Genomic DNA, 16,350 nt, shown 5'->3' with positions numbered 1-16,350 from the left:
TAAGCAGATAAAATTGTCTTCTTTGATCCAATAATTCCACATATGAGAATTTGTCATTGGAAATACAAAAACTAAATAAATAAATAAGGGGAAACCTTTGTGTGTAAAGCTTTTCTTCATAGCATTTTCTTTTTATCATGGGAAATAAGTGGAAGCAACCTAGATTTTAAGTAAATAAGGAAATGTTTAAGTACATCATCACATGCTTAGATGATACTTAAATTCTTACAGTGTTAAATGAATAAAAATGGATTCAAAATACATATTCTGTATGATCACATACAGAGTCATTTGTACCAAGGAAACATAAGCATTAACAAGGACTGGAAGGAAATAGGACAAAATTTCCAACAATAATGGGTAGAAGAAAACCAGAAGACGCTTTGGATAAAAGCACTGTATGAACTTTTGCCCCTCTTTGCATTCGTAATACCTTATACATAGATGGCACTCTGTACATAGTAAATGAATTTTTTTTAAGTATTATACCTTAGCTCCGAATTAACTAGAACACTCGGCTCAACTAACTTTCCAATTCATCAAAGCTTTACCTTAATTAGCCCTGCAAAATAGTTTTGAAATATTTTTCTCTGGTGGTTTGTTCTTATTTTTCCATCCAGCTATCTGTAAGATCATAGATATTCAGGAACTAGCACATTGGCATTTGGTCAAATAGCAAAAGCTTGGATTCAGTCATTGAGTGTCACAAGGCGCAACATCAAAGGAATTTTCCAGCATTGCTCCCCACATACAGCTGGGCCCATGTCACTTGATCCTAAAGAATGCCAAGCAGTGCGCAGCGGGTGGTGACCGCTCATGGCAGGAGAGCCAATGTATATGTTTCCCTCAACAGGAAAATGGGTGCAAGCCTAACAAGCCGGGGGTTGGGGGTGGGGGGTAGGGGGGGTGGAACGGGGGACACTTTAAGTGTAGACAGCAGTTTTCAGAGAAAGTTCATCAGCATTATCATAGTGAGTTATGCACAAGGAGGGAATGCAATAAATAAAACCTCATTAATTTACAGAAATAGAACCAAAGCATCCAAAACAGGCAACGACATGAATATTCGGTTCTCGGAGCCACTGGAAGTAACATTTATTGCCTTCAGATGAGAGTCACCTTTAGTGGCTTTCTTTTGAAATAACATTATAAAATACCATTTTGTATTTCTAGCACGTCCTATGGGCCTCTCTATGGCTCCTTTGGGAACAGAGCGCCATGCTCAGCATACAATGGAGTTTTCCACCCGGGAAATGGAAGCTAGCCTGTGTTGGGGCAGTCCACAGAGGAAATGAATTTTGCAGAGAAGGAGTAATATCTCTAGGGCAGAAATTAACTCAGCCTTTGAATTTCAAATAGAAGTGTTTACTCACTGCTGAGTTCACCTAAAGAGCAAAAGAGCAAACTTGCACCTCAATTACAGGAAAGGAAAAGCCCCTTGAAGGCTCATGGGATCACAGAAGGTTAGAAATGAACAGTACTAATACGCCACCACACACAAGACACACATAGATGAGGAGACAGTTGGAAGAGGTTAGAAATTTTTCGGAGATCACACAGCCAGTAAATGGTAGAGTCAGGATTCAAACCCAAGTCCCCTGGCTCTCCGCTGCTCTGGCTTCTACACTACTCAAATACCACAGGGCTTGCAATCTGCCAAACGGCCACCAGTGCTGTTCATCAGACGTTCAAGAAGCAGTGTAGCACCGTGGCAAGTGCTTTGGAGTCCGACTGGAGTTTAAATCTTAACTCTGTCACTGACTAGTGCGTGACCTTGGGCAAGTCATCTCTCTGAGCGGCAGGCTCATCTATAAAGCAAGATCATAAACCCAACCCCACAGTGTGGTGGGAAGAATTAAGTGAGATAATGCACCTCAAACGCTGAGCAGGGGGCCTGGACCACCACGGGGACTCAATGAACAGTACCTGTCATTACTATCCTACCCCTGTCCTTGAAGGCAGACCCAAAGGCCCGAACAATCAGCTCAGCCACGGAGGAAGAATGTGGTCCAAACACTTCATCCTTCTTCACAAAAGCTGTATGGATGTCTCTTGTCCTCCTCTGTGCCCAGCAGGAATAAATCAAACCCAATCTAGACCATTTAGTGCTTGTCACCATTTTTGATACTAACCTCAGCAGTTTTTTTTTTTTTTTAAAGTATTTGTTTATTTATTTATTTTTGGCTGTGTTGAGTCTTCGTGTCTGTGCGAGGGCTTTCTCTAGTTGCGGCGAGCGGGGGCCACTCTTCATCGCGGTGCGCGGGCCTCTCACTGTCGCGGCCTCTCGTTGCGGAGCACAGGCTCCAGACGCGCAGGCTCAGTAATTGTGGCTCATGGGCCCAGTTGCTCCGCGGCATGTGGGATCTTCCCAGACCAGGGCTCGAACCCGTGTCCCCTGCATTGGCAGGCAGATTCTCAACCACTGCGCCACCAGGGAAGCCCACCTCAGCAGTTTTTATTTTCATTTTCTAGTTTACCCAAACCAGCCATTTTTAGAGGCTAGTGACTTTAAACCAAGGTTGCCAATAAATTAGACTCATCTTGAAAACACCAGGATCCTTCTGAGGGAATATCAATATAAACACACACAATACAGGGAAAAAATTTTTTTTAATTTATTTTTTATTGAAGTATAGTTGATTTACAATGTTGTGCTATCTTCTGGTGTACAGCAAAGTGATTCAGCCATATATATATATATATATATATATATATGTATATACATATATTCTTTTTCATATCCTTTTCTATTATGGTTTATTACAGAATGTTGAATGTAGTTCCCTGTGCTATACAGTAGGACCTTGCTGTTTATCCATTCTATATGTAATAGTTTGCTAACCCCAAACTCTCAATCCTCCCCTCCCCAATCCCCCTCCCCCTTGGCAACCACAAGTCTGTTCTCTATGTCTCTGAGTCAATACAGGAAAATTTGATAGGAGTTCGGTCATCGGCTTGAATGCCAGCTCAACTCTAAATTTGCCCAGTACTATTTTAGGGTATTAAAATCTGTATGTGCTTAATACCCCACCACCCTGCCGTCCATGAGGTTTGAATGTCCTTTATGGAATGAACTTGATCCTCCCGCCTTACTTTCTGTCACTCTCCAGAGAAGCTAGCACACTGGCATAGCTCTGCCATTTGTCAGCCAGAAGTGTTGTTACACATTTGCTCGTCAATCTAAACCTAACCTATTCTCATACAACCACTTGGGGTTTTGTGTAAATCAACCAGACGTTCTGTCATTCACCAGCAGTATCTCTCCATAGTGTTCTACACCCATGTGCCTTCATGAACTAGTTCACTATGTTTGTGGAAGAAACATTCAAATGAATGTGCTTTTTCAGGAATAGTGACACCAGAATGTTATAAATCTGTTCATTACCACAGCAAGGATAAGTGGTATTTCTGCCAAAGACTTTTGATAACGGGTGCAGTAATGCATCTCAGCACTTTCTGAGATTAAAGGTCTGCCCTGAGAGGTAAGTAGGACAATGCATGACTAACAAAAGCAAACCCAAATTTCGGAGCTAAGTTTTCCTTGTCAGTGTAACTGATCGTTTCGAGCAGACGCTGCCTTAGAAAGTTCATAATGTTATTTCTATTCTCTTCATCTTAACGTCCAGGTGAGGCTGACCCCATAGTTTGTAAAAGGGCAGATCCTTATTAACTTAGCATGCTTTATTGTGATGTTTCTTATATTGGAATTCACACATGTTTTTAACAGTTGTGCTTCAAAAATCTGCTATGGTTTAAGGATAATATTTCACAGAATTATTAGTTCATCACTTATTAAAATACTTTAACATTCAGTTGATTAGTCTCTTAAGAAGCTTTTTAAGATATTTGTTTCTGATTAGAGTGATTAATTGTTAACATTTTTAAAAAAATAGGTGATTTGACTCTAGCCCTCACTAGCTCTTTTAGCATTTGCAAGAGGCACAAAGGAATTAAGGAACTGGAAATTTAAACAAGAAAAATAACCGTTCTCATTGACACGTGCTTTACGTTGGGCCAGTTAACTTCAGTGTTTCTGGATTGTAAAATGGTGTTTAAATGTAGAGCTAATTCATGAGAACTATGGAGAAAATGAAGGGGAAATCCTTCAATCTAGGATGTCTACAAAGAGCACATTTTATTCCTACAAGTGTCTGAAAATGCCTGGTGTCATTACTATTCACTTTTGTATCATTACTATTCACTTTGAGCACTTGGAAGTATCAGTGCTGTAAAAAAAATCTGATATCTGTGAAAGGTTATTCATCCAGATAACATGTCCTCTCAAGTTAAAGCCTCACAGATAGAGCTATGTCATATTGGCTTTCCAGATTCCTAAAATGGACAGAATATAGATTCTGGTCAGAGAGTAATGGCTGTTATTTACTGTTTTGGATTCTGATCAGGCTCGGCAGATCACAGTTAAAGTTTTGGGGTACAGGGTTTCAAGTCACTTGGTGATAGTATAAAGATTAGTGTCTACCTAAGTAAAATTCTGAGCCTCGGTGAAATGGAGAAATGCCTTCCTCCCCAGCCATCTCTCCTCTTCATTCCTTTCAGTCTCATGGTAGCCTTTTTCCTCTATCTGACGTACTCCCTCTAGCGTTTCCTAGATGAAGTACAGAAGCTAAAGCTCAATTTACAAACAAAAAACATTATTGCAGTCTCACAATATTATCCCCAGTTACCATACACTAAAACAAACTTACCACCAGATGTTTTGACGTGAACTTTAAGTGATTGCCAGAATTTTTCATCTGAGCGTCTCAAAGTTAGATTCTTGTATTCCAACTTCAGATCCCAAAAGGGGACATTGATTTCTACTCTGTTAAGGTTGGATTCCTTCTCTGCCTTTGAATCCTTATATTCTAATTTACTTTTATTGAAGCATGTGGGGAGGCGGTAGGGAGAGTGGGGGTGAGATTCAGTACTGAACTAAAACATACAAGCAGGCATCTCTTCGACCTATTTTCCAGGGGTAGAACTTACACTGAATTCTCCTAAGTTACCCAAGAGGTTCAAGGTATTTTGACTCAAGAAAAAAGTGATGAATTTTTTTAAATGGTTTTACGGAAACCATGGGCATATTTTCCACCATAGAAGCCCTTAGTCAAACCAGAAAGAGTAGCTACTTGGGAAATGTATTGCTTATGAGCACTTTTTCTTGATAGAGAAGAAAATATACTTGACAGAGAAGAAAACCTGTCAGTTGCTGTTGCTGCTGCTTTGGAAACCAGCTGCAGCTGATTGTGAGACCTAACTATAGGCCAAGGTCATCTGGGGATCCACATTGCTCACAGGAATGTCACCCACACCTTGCCTGCCAGTTCAGCCAGCCCAGCCCAGAGAGCTATTTTCAGCTGGCCTTCCCACAAGAAGGCCCTGGACTGTCCTTCATGCCACCGGCATCTAGTTTTATACTTAACTATTCTGAACCATAATCTGATCTCTTCTCTCCTTCACAACATCCTACCTTTTTGAGACCCCCAGAGCAGGTTGATAGATACGTCGAATTTTAATATTAACACTGATCTTTTGCTTAAACAGCACAAAGCTCACCCACACAGATAGCTCTACTATATCAAATTACTTCAACCAAGTGCCTGAGCAGGAGACCTCAGCCTTATTTAGCCTCCTTCATCTCTACAGCCATCTGCCACCTCCCATCACTGCCAGGCCTGGTCCATTCAGATTCCTAAGGATCTGTTGTTGATCCTCTCCCCTTCCATGCTTACTGTCATTACATTTCACCCACGTTTGCCTAGACTTCTGTAATAGCCTCCTAGCTAATCTCCCCGCCTCCAATTCACCAATATTCTACCCTTAGTTATCTTTCAAAATCACAAATCAGAATGCATCACTCTTCTGTTTAAAATCCTTCCATGGTTCCTCATCACCTATGAGATAAATTTCAAACTCCCTAGACCAGTATTCAAGATCCTTCAAGATCCAGAAACTCCTGCTTACCTTTTCCAGCTCATTCCTTATCATTTCCTTCATGCCATCTTTCCATCTCTCCCTTCATCACAAAAATATACTCTATGCTTTGACCAAACTAAGTATCTACTCTTCCCTAAACCCACCATGCTCTTCTGTGTCTCCAGATCTGCCTAGTGACCTTATCTACCTAATGATTTTCTAGTTTTCTCCCATCAAGATTCAGTTTGAGAATTAACTTTTTGATGGAGTTTTCCCTGACTCTCTTCCAAAGCTATACACACACACACACACACACACACACACACAGCTCACATAAACATTTTGGACTCTCCAGTTAGACTATGAGGCTTTTAAGGTAGGCACCTTATATTATTCATTTTTGTGTTCCCATCATTTAGAGCCATACCTCAGTTGAATCAGTAAATACATTTTGTTGTATTAATTAATAAAAATATAAATCTCATGAACAAATCAGCCAATTGCCTTCACAAAAGTATATCTGAATCCAAGGCCCATCTTAACCTATGCCCTTCACTAAACAGAACTTGACTTACCAGGTTTGAAGTTGGGTCGTAGTCTAAGGACCCATATCTGAATTACAGAAAAATGGATGCTTCTACCAAGAGATGACCTAGAAAAGTCTTGGGGGCCAGGGAATTAGGTCAGAGAAAAAGAGGCAGGAGCAAGGATGTGTGGGGCTGGGGCTTGTCGCCTGATGTGGACTGTCCAATCCTGGAAGACTTAGGAACCCGAGAGGCTGTTAAAATTGAGACAGACATCATGCATGTGTCTTATCCATGGAGTGCCTCTAGGCTGTCTCTTCTTCACTGCTCATCTATGCAAGTTCCCAGCTTGGATCTCAGGTTTAACCTGGTAACCTTGACTTCAAGATCAATTACCAGCACAGTTTCTACCTTTGCCGTTCTGGGTTAGTCGTTTCCCCCCATGCAGTTTTCCCCAAGATAAATACTTCTTTGAGAGGTTTCCGAGGTTTAATTAATCATGCCTATCGTGGTGACATTTGGCAACCACAGTTCATGACCCACGGTCTTCTTGGCATCTCCTTATCACACCAAGTATTGACTCTGCTTAAGTTCTGCCCAAAGCTCAGGCAGATGTTGATCCCTCACCAGCTGAGAAAGATTGACTCCCAGAAAAATATGTCAACCATATAGTTCTTCAAAAACCTGGCTAGCCTTCATATCCAAACCTCTCTAACTCTTCATCTATACACACTCCCCATTTTTTCATTATATCATAAAAAAAAAATTACTGAGCCTTTATTTGCCAGACCAGGGATGGAGACAGTGAACAAGACAAACACAATCCTTCCCCCGCAAATCTTGCAGTCCAGCCATCTCTCCATTGTCCCTTGAATCCTGCCTTTATACAGGACTCTTCTGTTTGCATTGAATATGCTCCTACCTGCCATCCCTCTGGGCCTGTGTGAATCCTTGTAATTCATCAAGCCTCCATTCAAGTCTTCCTGCCAATGTCCTGTGTAGCCTCTCTCTTACAGCGAAGTGGATATTATGAACTGATTAAAGGACCATATCTAAGGATGCTGTGTGCAGAACCAATGCTGATCCTAAGGAGGCTTCTAGAAGTACCTCCAGGGGCTCCGTCATACCTATAATTTGTATCAGTTGGAGGTTTTGATATACGTAGAAAGTACACGCTTACTCCTTGTGTGAACAACATGAAGTTGGACGGGAAGAATGATATCCAACCACAGAATCAAGATGTATTAGTTATCTCTTGCCACACAGCAAATCATACCATAACCAAGGGGCTTAAAACAGCAAACATTTATTATCTCACAGTTTCTCTAGTGCAAAGAACTCAGACTATCCCTGTGAGCAGACAAAGAGGGAAACCCCTCAGCCTGCATTGGGGAGCCTCCCATCCACTTGGGGGAAATGGAAGGGCAAGACGAGCCTGAAGAAATCCAAGGAGAGAAATGGCAACATACTCCATGTCATGTAGGGGGAAGAACAGTGCTTTAGAAGATTTTTTTTAAATTAATTAATTAATTAATTTTATTTTTGGCTGCACTGGGTCTTCGTTGCTACGCACGGGCTTTCTCTAGTTGCGGCGAGCTGGGGCTACTCTTCGTTGCAGTGCGCGGGCTTTTCATTGCAGTGGCTTCTCTTGTTGCGGAGCATGGGCTCCAGGTGCGCGGGCTTCAGTAATTGCAGCACACGGGCTCAGTAGCTGTGGCTCGCAGGCTCTAGAGCGCAGGCTCAGTAGTTGTGGCCCATGGGCTCAGTTGCTCCACGGCATGTAGGATCTTCCCGGACCAGGGCTTAAACCTGTGTCCCCTGAGTTGGCAGGCGGATTCTTAACTACTGCGCCACCAGGGAAGCCCAGAAGAGTTTGAAAATATACTCGGGGCTCCCATTTTCACTTAGCAATAAGGCAACAGGGCCCTTAGTAAGCAGCTGCTCCCTTGTGATAACCCATAATCTCTAACCGGACTCAGTCCTCACGCTGCCTTGTAGTATCTCCAATCGTCTCAACACTGAATCTGCTGTCGGTTGTCATTTCAGTCGGCATTTGCCCTATTGTCATCTTATAGAAGGGTTGAGGAAGATAGCCCTGTCTCTTTTAAAAATGTGAAAACCGAAGGTAGACCAACAGGGCTCTGACTTTGTGAGGGAAAGAATATTCTTGTGTATTAAATATACAAGGAAAACCGATGTGTATAAAAAAAGTATCTTAAGGTGCTATTATGAAACAGCTTCATTCATTCACTCATTCATTCATGTTGCCCACCTGGCCCTGTTCTCATTTGAATTTTCCACTCTTCCAAGCCAAGCCTTTAATAACTTGTAGGGTTTTACTTCTGGCTGCACCCCGCCCTTTGTAAAAGATGGGAGGTGGTGAGCGCTGCCAGCAAATATTTGATTGACTAACTGATAGGGTGGGTCAAGTTTCTGGGAGAGAATAAATTTGAGCACAAGGTACCCCCTTCCTCATTTAGAGAATATTTGGTCAAACCCAAATGGCCAGTTCCTATCTCATCAGTGTATTTTAAGCAGGGACAGCTGGAGCTTACTGCCTGCATCCTGCCCAGTCTTTATTCCTTCAATAAAGACAGGAAACAGCAGGGCTCTGCACACAGCAGTCACAGACCCTCATCAGAGACAAACCACGGACGTGGGTACTTAAGAAGAACAGCCTCGCTGGCCCAGTGTTGGCTTTGGGGAACCACCTGCAGTCACACACCAAGGCGAGCCATAAGCAACCTTCTCCTTTCCTCCTTTGGGGGCCGAGGGCTGAGGAGCAAGGCTCCCTCCGTTTTGTAACAAATGACCTATTTCAGTGAAATAAGAAAGGGAGGGCAGCTAGTCAGTCATATGCCACGTTGCGGCGATGTTAGTATTTCATGCCAGTAATTCTGTCTCACAGAAACTCATCTTGGCTTTTTCCCATTCCTTTTAGCAAGATTGCAGTTGTAAATCAGCAAGAGTGTCCTGGAGGCTGCTTCAGGTTGGCTGTCAGCAGCGGTCTAAGGGGAAGAATCTTCAGAATAATTTAGAATCTGAGTCTAAGAAGGAAGGTCAATTTTGCTATTTAGAATCAGAGCACTATGCCAAACTTGGCTTCGAAGGGAGGCTCTAAATGTCAGCCCTGGAATTTGAATTTAGAATATCTGAAAACACAGTTCATACTTTTACCCCCATGTGGCTTAGTTCAGGTTCTCAGTTCTGACCTCTGAGCATCCGCTGAATTTGGGAGGCCACTTTAATAATAATCCATTTTGGATTGATAAAATCCCTTTTTAGGTGTAAGAACAGTTTTATTTGTAGCTCCAAGAGGAAAATAGAGTGGGTGTCTTTCTGATCTGAAAGGCATTATGAACAGAAACTGAATCTGCTGGGAGAGTTCAGGTCTTGGCCCTACCTCTTTTTTCCTTTTTTTAACCAGTCTCTTCTTATTTCCCTTTTTCCCTACCCCCCAAGCCCCTGGCAGCCACATTTCTACCTCTGTCTTTATGAGTTTGACTTTTTTTTTTTTTTTTGAGATTCCATGTATAAGAGATACCTTGCAGTATTTGTCTTTTTCTGTCTGGCTTGTTTCACTTAGCGTAATAGCCTCAAGGTCCATCCATGGTGTGGCCTATGGCCGGGTTCCTTCCTTCTCATAGCTGAATAATATTCCATTGTTTATATAGACCACATCTTCTTTGTCCATTTATCTATTGATAGACACTCGGGTTGTTTCCACATCTTGGCTATTGTGTATAATGCTGAAGTGAACACAGGGGGTGCAGATATCTTTTCGATGTCCTGTTTTCATTTCCTTTGGATAAATACGCAGAAGTGGGATTGCTGGATTATAAGGTAATTCTATTTTTTATTTTTTTGATCCTATCTCTTAATAACAGTGTGGTCTTAGGAAAGTACCTTGACCTCTCTGGGCCTTTCCTTCTTTATCTCTAAAATTAAGAGACAGAGCTATTCAGAGGAATAAATGAGAAATATTTTTTTTTTTTAAGTGTTAAGAAAGTGGAGCTAGAAACCATGGTGCGGGGAGATAAATGACTCAAGTCGCTCAACCGGCAGCTGCAGAATAAAGGCTGGAATCTATGTTTCATGACCCAGCACTCACCTAGCAGCAACTGGTTTGTTAACTGAATGTAAACACGTCTCCCTCTGAGGTCAATCCCTTTAAGCTAAGGAGGGATTGGTAAGAGGCACAGATTAAGTAGAGCATAGAAGGATGGATCAACCCACTTCCGAGGGCCCTCATGTGTAGACTGCAACTACTGCCACATTTACCTAACCCCTGGCAAGTCACAGACCAACGCATGACTTAGTAGGCATTCCTTGATGGAAAGAATCTAATACAGGAATTTATTATGGCCCCATGGTTGGGAAGCATGAGTGAGGAGGGGACTGGGGGATTTGGAAACAATTCACACAAATAGATACAATCCATAGATGTGGACTCCATTGCAACTCCCTGCCTAAAGCTCCTGCTCTGGCCCCGGCCCTGTATGCTATGAATGCTTCCCCTCAGTAGGGTCACTACTGAATTACACAAGAGACATCTCTCCCCCACCACCATTGCTATTGCACAATATTTCTCACTCTCTGTGGAGTTAAAGTGGAAAAACTGAGATCCCTGGAGACAAAAAACAACCCCCCTTCCATAAAAGCATCACTCTTGGCTAGTTCCACCCTCGCTTCTTCTTACAGAAGCCATTGGGAAAGAAAGAAAGACCTCAAGTAATATTTAACTCTGATCACACTGTTTGTTTTAATTATTAACATTTGGCAGCCAGAGGAAATAAATAACAGCACTTCATCCAGACACTTAAGAAAGAAAAAGGAACAGCTCATACCCTGGTCTTTATGTTTGAGCAATCACTTTGAATGGGCACGTGCAGTCTTCATACATACCAGCAAATGCTCCAAAGTGGGATGCCTGATTCACTCACTCTGCAAATATTTATTGAACTGGCACTGTTCTAGGTGCTGGGAATATATCAGAGAACAAAACAGACAAGAATCCCTGTTCTTGCGGAGCTTATATTCTAGTGAGAGGTAGAGGAGGCACATTTTTTTTCTGGAAGTATAGTTGATTTACAATATTGTGTAAGTTTCAGGTGTACAGCAAAGTGAGTAATATATATCTATTCTTTTTCAGATTCTTTTCCATTATAGGTTATTACAAGATATTGAATACAGTTCCTTATGCTCTACAGTAAATTCTTGTTGCTTATCTATTTTATATATGATTGTGTGTATCTGTTTATCCCATACCCCTAATTTATCCCTATCCCCCTTTCCCCTTTGGTAGCCATAGTTTTGTTTTCTATGTCTGTGAGGCTATTTCTGTTTTGTATATAGATTCATGTGTATTACTTTTTAGATTCCACATGTAAGTGATATCATATAATATTTGTCTTTCTGTGTCTGACTTACTTCACTGAGTATGATAATCTCTAGGTCCACCCATGTTGCTGCAAATGGCATTCTTTCATTCTTTTTTATGGCTGAGTAATATTCCATTGTATATATGTGACACATCTTCTTTATCCATTCATCTGTCAATGGACATCAGGTTGCTTCCATGTCTTGGCTATTGTAAATAGTGATGCAATGAACATTGGGGCGCATGTATCTTTTCAAACTAGAGTTTTTGTCTTTTCCAGATATATGCCCAGGAGTGGGATTGCTGGATCAAATGGCTTCAAAAATAAAGAAGCTCTATTTTTAGTTTTTTAAGGAACCTCCATATTGTTTCCCTTAGTGGCTGCGCCAATTTACATTTGCACCAACAGTGTAGGAGGGTTCCCTTTTCTCCACACCCGGTCCAGAATGTATTATTTGTAGACATACGTATGGCCAATAGGCACATACAAAGATGCTCGACATCTCTAATTATTAGAGAAATGCAAATCAAAACTACAATGAGGTATCACCTCACACCAGTCAGAATGGCCATCGTCAAAAAGTCTACAAATAATACATGCTGGAGAGGGGGCAAACATATAACAACACAACAAATAAGGAAATTATATAGTATGTTAGGAGGCAAGAGAAAAATAAGAGGAATAAGGAGTGTTGGGGGTGAGGAGTCCTATTTTACATGGGGTGCTCAATGTTGGCCTTAATAAGAGGGTGAAATTTTAACAAAGACCTAAAGGAAAAGAAGAAGGCAGCCAAGTGGATATCTGGAAAGCAGTGCTATAGACAGATAAGAGTAGCCAGGGCAAAGGTCCTGAGGTAGGAGCTGAAGTGTTGGTAGAACATCAAAGAAGCTGGTTTGTTTGGAATGAAGTGGGTGAGGAACAGAACAGAGGAAATGAAGTCACAGAGGAAACAGTGGCCAGATAAGTGGAACCCTGTAGGCTCATATATAAACTTTGCTTTCCTTTGGAGAGATGGAACCACTGGGGCCTTTGGAGAAGAGATGTAACACTGCCTGCTTTGGGTTTTAATAGGATCCCACTCTGGCTCCTGTGTGGTGTCTTCATTAAATGCTCAGTTAAGGCCAGGGATAGGGCCTTTGCCCACTCTTACTTCTTGTTCTCAAAGATGTTCCAAGTTGGTGGATTTCCATGCTGACACATCAGCATCCCCCATGAACTGAGCTTTTCTGTGGCCTCCACCACGACTCCCCGCCCCCTGGAAGCACAGTCCCAGTGTATTACATCCCAGCATCACATGGAGATGGACAGAGAAAGGGAAGAATCTTCTCTTCCCCTCTGTTTGCCGACTTCTCAATAATTCCAGCTCCACCTAGCAAGATCCATTAGAGCTAATTAACGACCCTCCTTTCAGGAGGTGTCTCTTCACGATGATTAATTCTGGGTCAGAGACAGAAAGCTTGTTCCATTATAGTTCTTTTTTAAAAAATTATTATTATTCAGGCTTCTAATACTGGCATGAACTGTGGGTGAATTTCTGAAGTCATGTTACTTAGCTGTCACAACTAGTAATAGAAAAATTCAATTTATAAAGAATTAGGAGAGGCAGGAGAGGCATGCTCTTCGGTTTAGAACAAAGGAGATCAATCCTGACACAATGGCAGCATGACATTCGTGGACTTTGAAGATTCCAGGCTTCCTCTTCATTAATTAGAGAGAATCAAGAGTTCTGGTGGTTAATTATTTGCAGAAATTGTGCTCTGCAAAAGCAGATGCCAACTCACTCCAGCCACTTCCAGCTGCAGCTCTGCATGATAATTAAACTGCGTGTCAGTCCTAAGCTCTATCTGGGCTGGCAAATAAACCCTGGGATAGCCACTGCCATCCCCCACCCCCCAGGTTTAGTGGGGGTCATGGGACTTCCTGGCACAGGGGCCCCAGGGGGCTGACACTGTTCTGAATGGATTGCCCTGGCTAGGTAGTGCTTTTAAGTCCACATCAAGAAACATGAGATCAGCAAAGGAAACCATAAACAAGACCAAAAGACAACCCTCAGAATGGGAGAAAATATTTGCAAATGAAGCAACTGACAAAGGATTAATCTCCAAAATTTACAAGCAGCCCATGAAACTCAATATCAAAAAAACAAACAACCCAATCCAAAAATGGGCAGAAGACCTAAATAGACATTTCTCCAAAGAAGATATACAGATAGCCAACAAACACACGAAAGAATGCTCAACATCAATAATCATTAGAGAAATGCAAATCAAATCTACAATGAGGTATCACCTCACACCAGTCAGAATGGCCATCATCAAAAAATCTACAGACAATAAATGCTGGAGAGGGTGTGGAGAAAAGGGAACCCTCTTGCATTGTTGGTGGAAATGTAAATTGATACAGCCACTATGGAGAACAGTATGGAGCTTCCTTAAAAAAACTAAAAATGGAACTACCATATGACCCAGCAATCCCACTACTGGGTCTATACCCTGAGAAAACCGTAATTCCAAAAGAGTCATGTACCACAATGTTCACTGCAGCTCTATTTACAATAGCCAGGACATGGAAGCAACCTAAGTGTCCATCGACAGATGAATGGATAAAGAAGATGCGGCACATGTTTACAATGGTATATTAGTCAGCCATAAAAAGAAATGAAATTGAGTTATTTGTAGTGAGGTGGATGGACCTAGGGTCTGTCATACAGAGTGAAGTAAGTCAGAAAGAGAAAAGCAAATACCGTATGCTAACACATATATATGGAATCTAAAAAAAAAAAAAAAAAAGGTCATGAAGAACCTAGGGGCAGGACAGGAATAAAGACGCAGATGTAGAGAATGGACTTGAGGACACAGGGAGGGGGAAGGGTAAGCTGGGACGAAGTGAGAGAGTGGCATGGACATATATACACTACCAAATGTAAAATAGATAGCTAGTGGGAAGCAGCCGCATAGCACAGGGAGATCAGCTCGGTGCTTTGTGACCACCTAGAGGGGTGGGATAGGGAGGGTGGGAGGGAGGGAGAGGCAAGAGGGAGGGGATATGGGGATATATGTATATGTATATAGCTGATTCACTTTGTTATAAAGCAGAAACTAACACACCATTGTAAAGCAATTATACTCCAATAAAGATGTTAAAAAAAAAAAAAAAGAGGAAACATAAGATCAAAGTTACCTACAAACTGCTCTTACAAAGTATATGTTTGGAAGGGGGCGGTCCAGGGAAGTTCAGGTCAAGGTCAGCTGGTGCACTTGGGTTGTTGCTGCTGTTACCATTGTTGTTACAGGGTTGAGTAATCAATTCTCTTAAAAAAACAACTTGAATTGTTCTTAATTTTTTAATTACAAAAGTAATTAAAAGTATACCTCCTTCATATCAAATTCAAGCACTGTAGAAGTGTACACGTAGAAACGGAGGGCTCCTCTCTGCCCCCTTCCCACCCCACCCTCCTGAGAGAACCCCGATGAGGTTTGAGACATCTTCTTCCAGACTTTTCCTAGGCTTCAGGTTGCAGCCTTTGAATCCTCTTCTGATGAGCCAGATCCCGACGACTGGATACGACATCTTAGCACCTCTGCTGCTTCTCATGTACCCCCAAGACTCTTTATTGTCCTCAGTTTCTCTGCTTCCACAAGACTCAGTGGCAGATTTAACATAAGGGAATCCCGATTTGGGAGTCTTGCCATTGGATTTGACTGCATGGGCTGTCCTAAGAATGCAGAGACTTTGGTTCTTATCTGTACGATCTTAATGTTTCCACGCAGAGACAAGTGGTAAATCTGACCACCCCATTGCGGTGTTAGCAAGGCATCCCAACTCAATCTGTTGAGCCCAATCTTTAATTTGACCACAGATACTGTTGGAAAGAAAGTAGAAGAGCATGCGCATTATAAAAGCTGTCAGCCCTGTTGATGGGAACAGATGCCAGCAGTCTGCTCACATCCACTGGGGGAGGGGAAACAGGATGCAGTGCTGGTCTTCCAGAAATAGAAATGTAGTGAAGTTAGCCCGGGGCCTCCGGTACCCTCGGTAAGGCAGCAGGCAGAGCCTCGTCTCTAACCTGCCCTTTCAGGCATCAGTTTCTTGGGGGGTTTATCCAGATGACTTCAGATCTCACGCTGTGGAGGGCCTTGGGTATCTGATTGGCATTCAGGAAGAGCCACGGGTGGCGGGATGAGAGTGGCTTCCTGGCAGGCCTTTCCCCAAATACCCAGTTTGCTTTGAGTGGTTTGATATTTACTGGCATTAAGACCCTTTGGCCATTTCACAGTCCATTTATTTAAGGTATTTGAAGCTCTCTCTGCAGAGCAGCTAAGGTTATAATATTAGCCTGGCTGACATCAGACCCTCTCTCGGGTTACCAAGGGTATTCTCAACCCTTAGAGGTTATCCAACTTTAAATGGCAGTAGCAGGTTTTGTCCACATCTTGATTACAGCATTTGTTACACTCCTTTGTAAACTATCTGTCTACCCGACTCTCTCCCCAACTAGAGAGTTACCTCCCGAGGGCAATGAATGTGTT

The 16,350-nt window shown here is 42.2% G+C and overlaps 1 protein-coding gene across 1 annotated transcript in view; it reads left to right on the top strand.

Moving 5' to 3' along the window:
* The first annotated feature begins 3,296 nt into the window (after positions 1 to 3,296).
* The window catches only part of ITGB6 (integrin subunit beta 6), a 124,221-nt gene continuing 111,167 nt past the window's right edge, over positions 3,297 to 16,350 (top strand). The window contains exon 1 of the mRNA XM_007183160.2: positions 3,297 to 3,482. The gene's annotated coding sequence lies outside the window, so the exon portion shown is untranslated. The remainder of the gene's footprint in view (positions 3,483 to 16,350) is intronic.

Source organism: Balaenoptera acutorostrata, chromosome 8, assembly GCF_949987535.1.
Source record: "Balaenoptera acutorostrata chromosome 8, mBalAcu1.1, whole genome shotgun sequence".
NCBI lineage: Eukaryota > Metazoa > Chordata > Mammalia > Artiodactyla > Balaenopteridae > Balaenoptera > Balaenoptera acutorostrata.
Note: the sequence above shows the minus strand (reverse complement) of the source record. Positions and strands in the feature narration are given on the sequence as shown.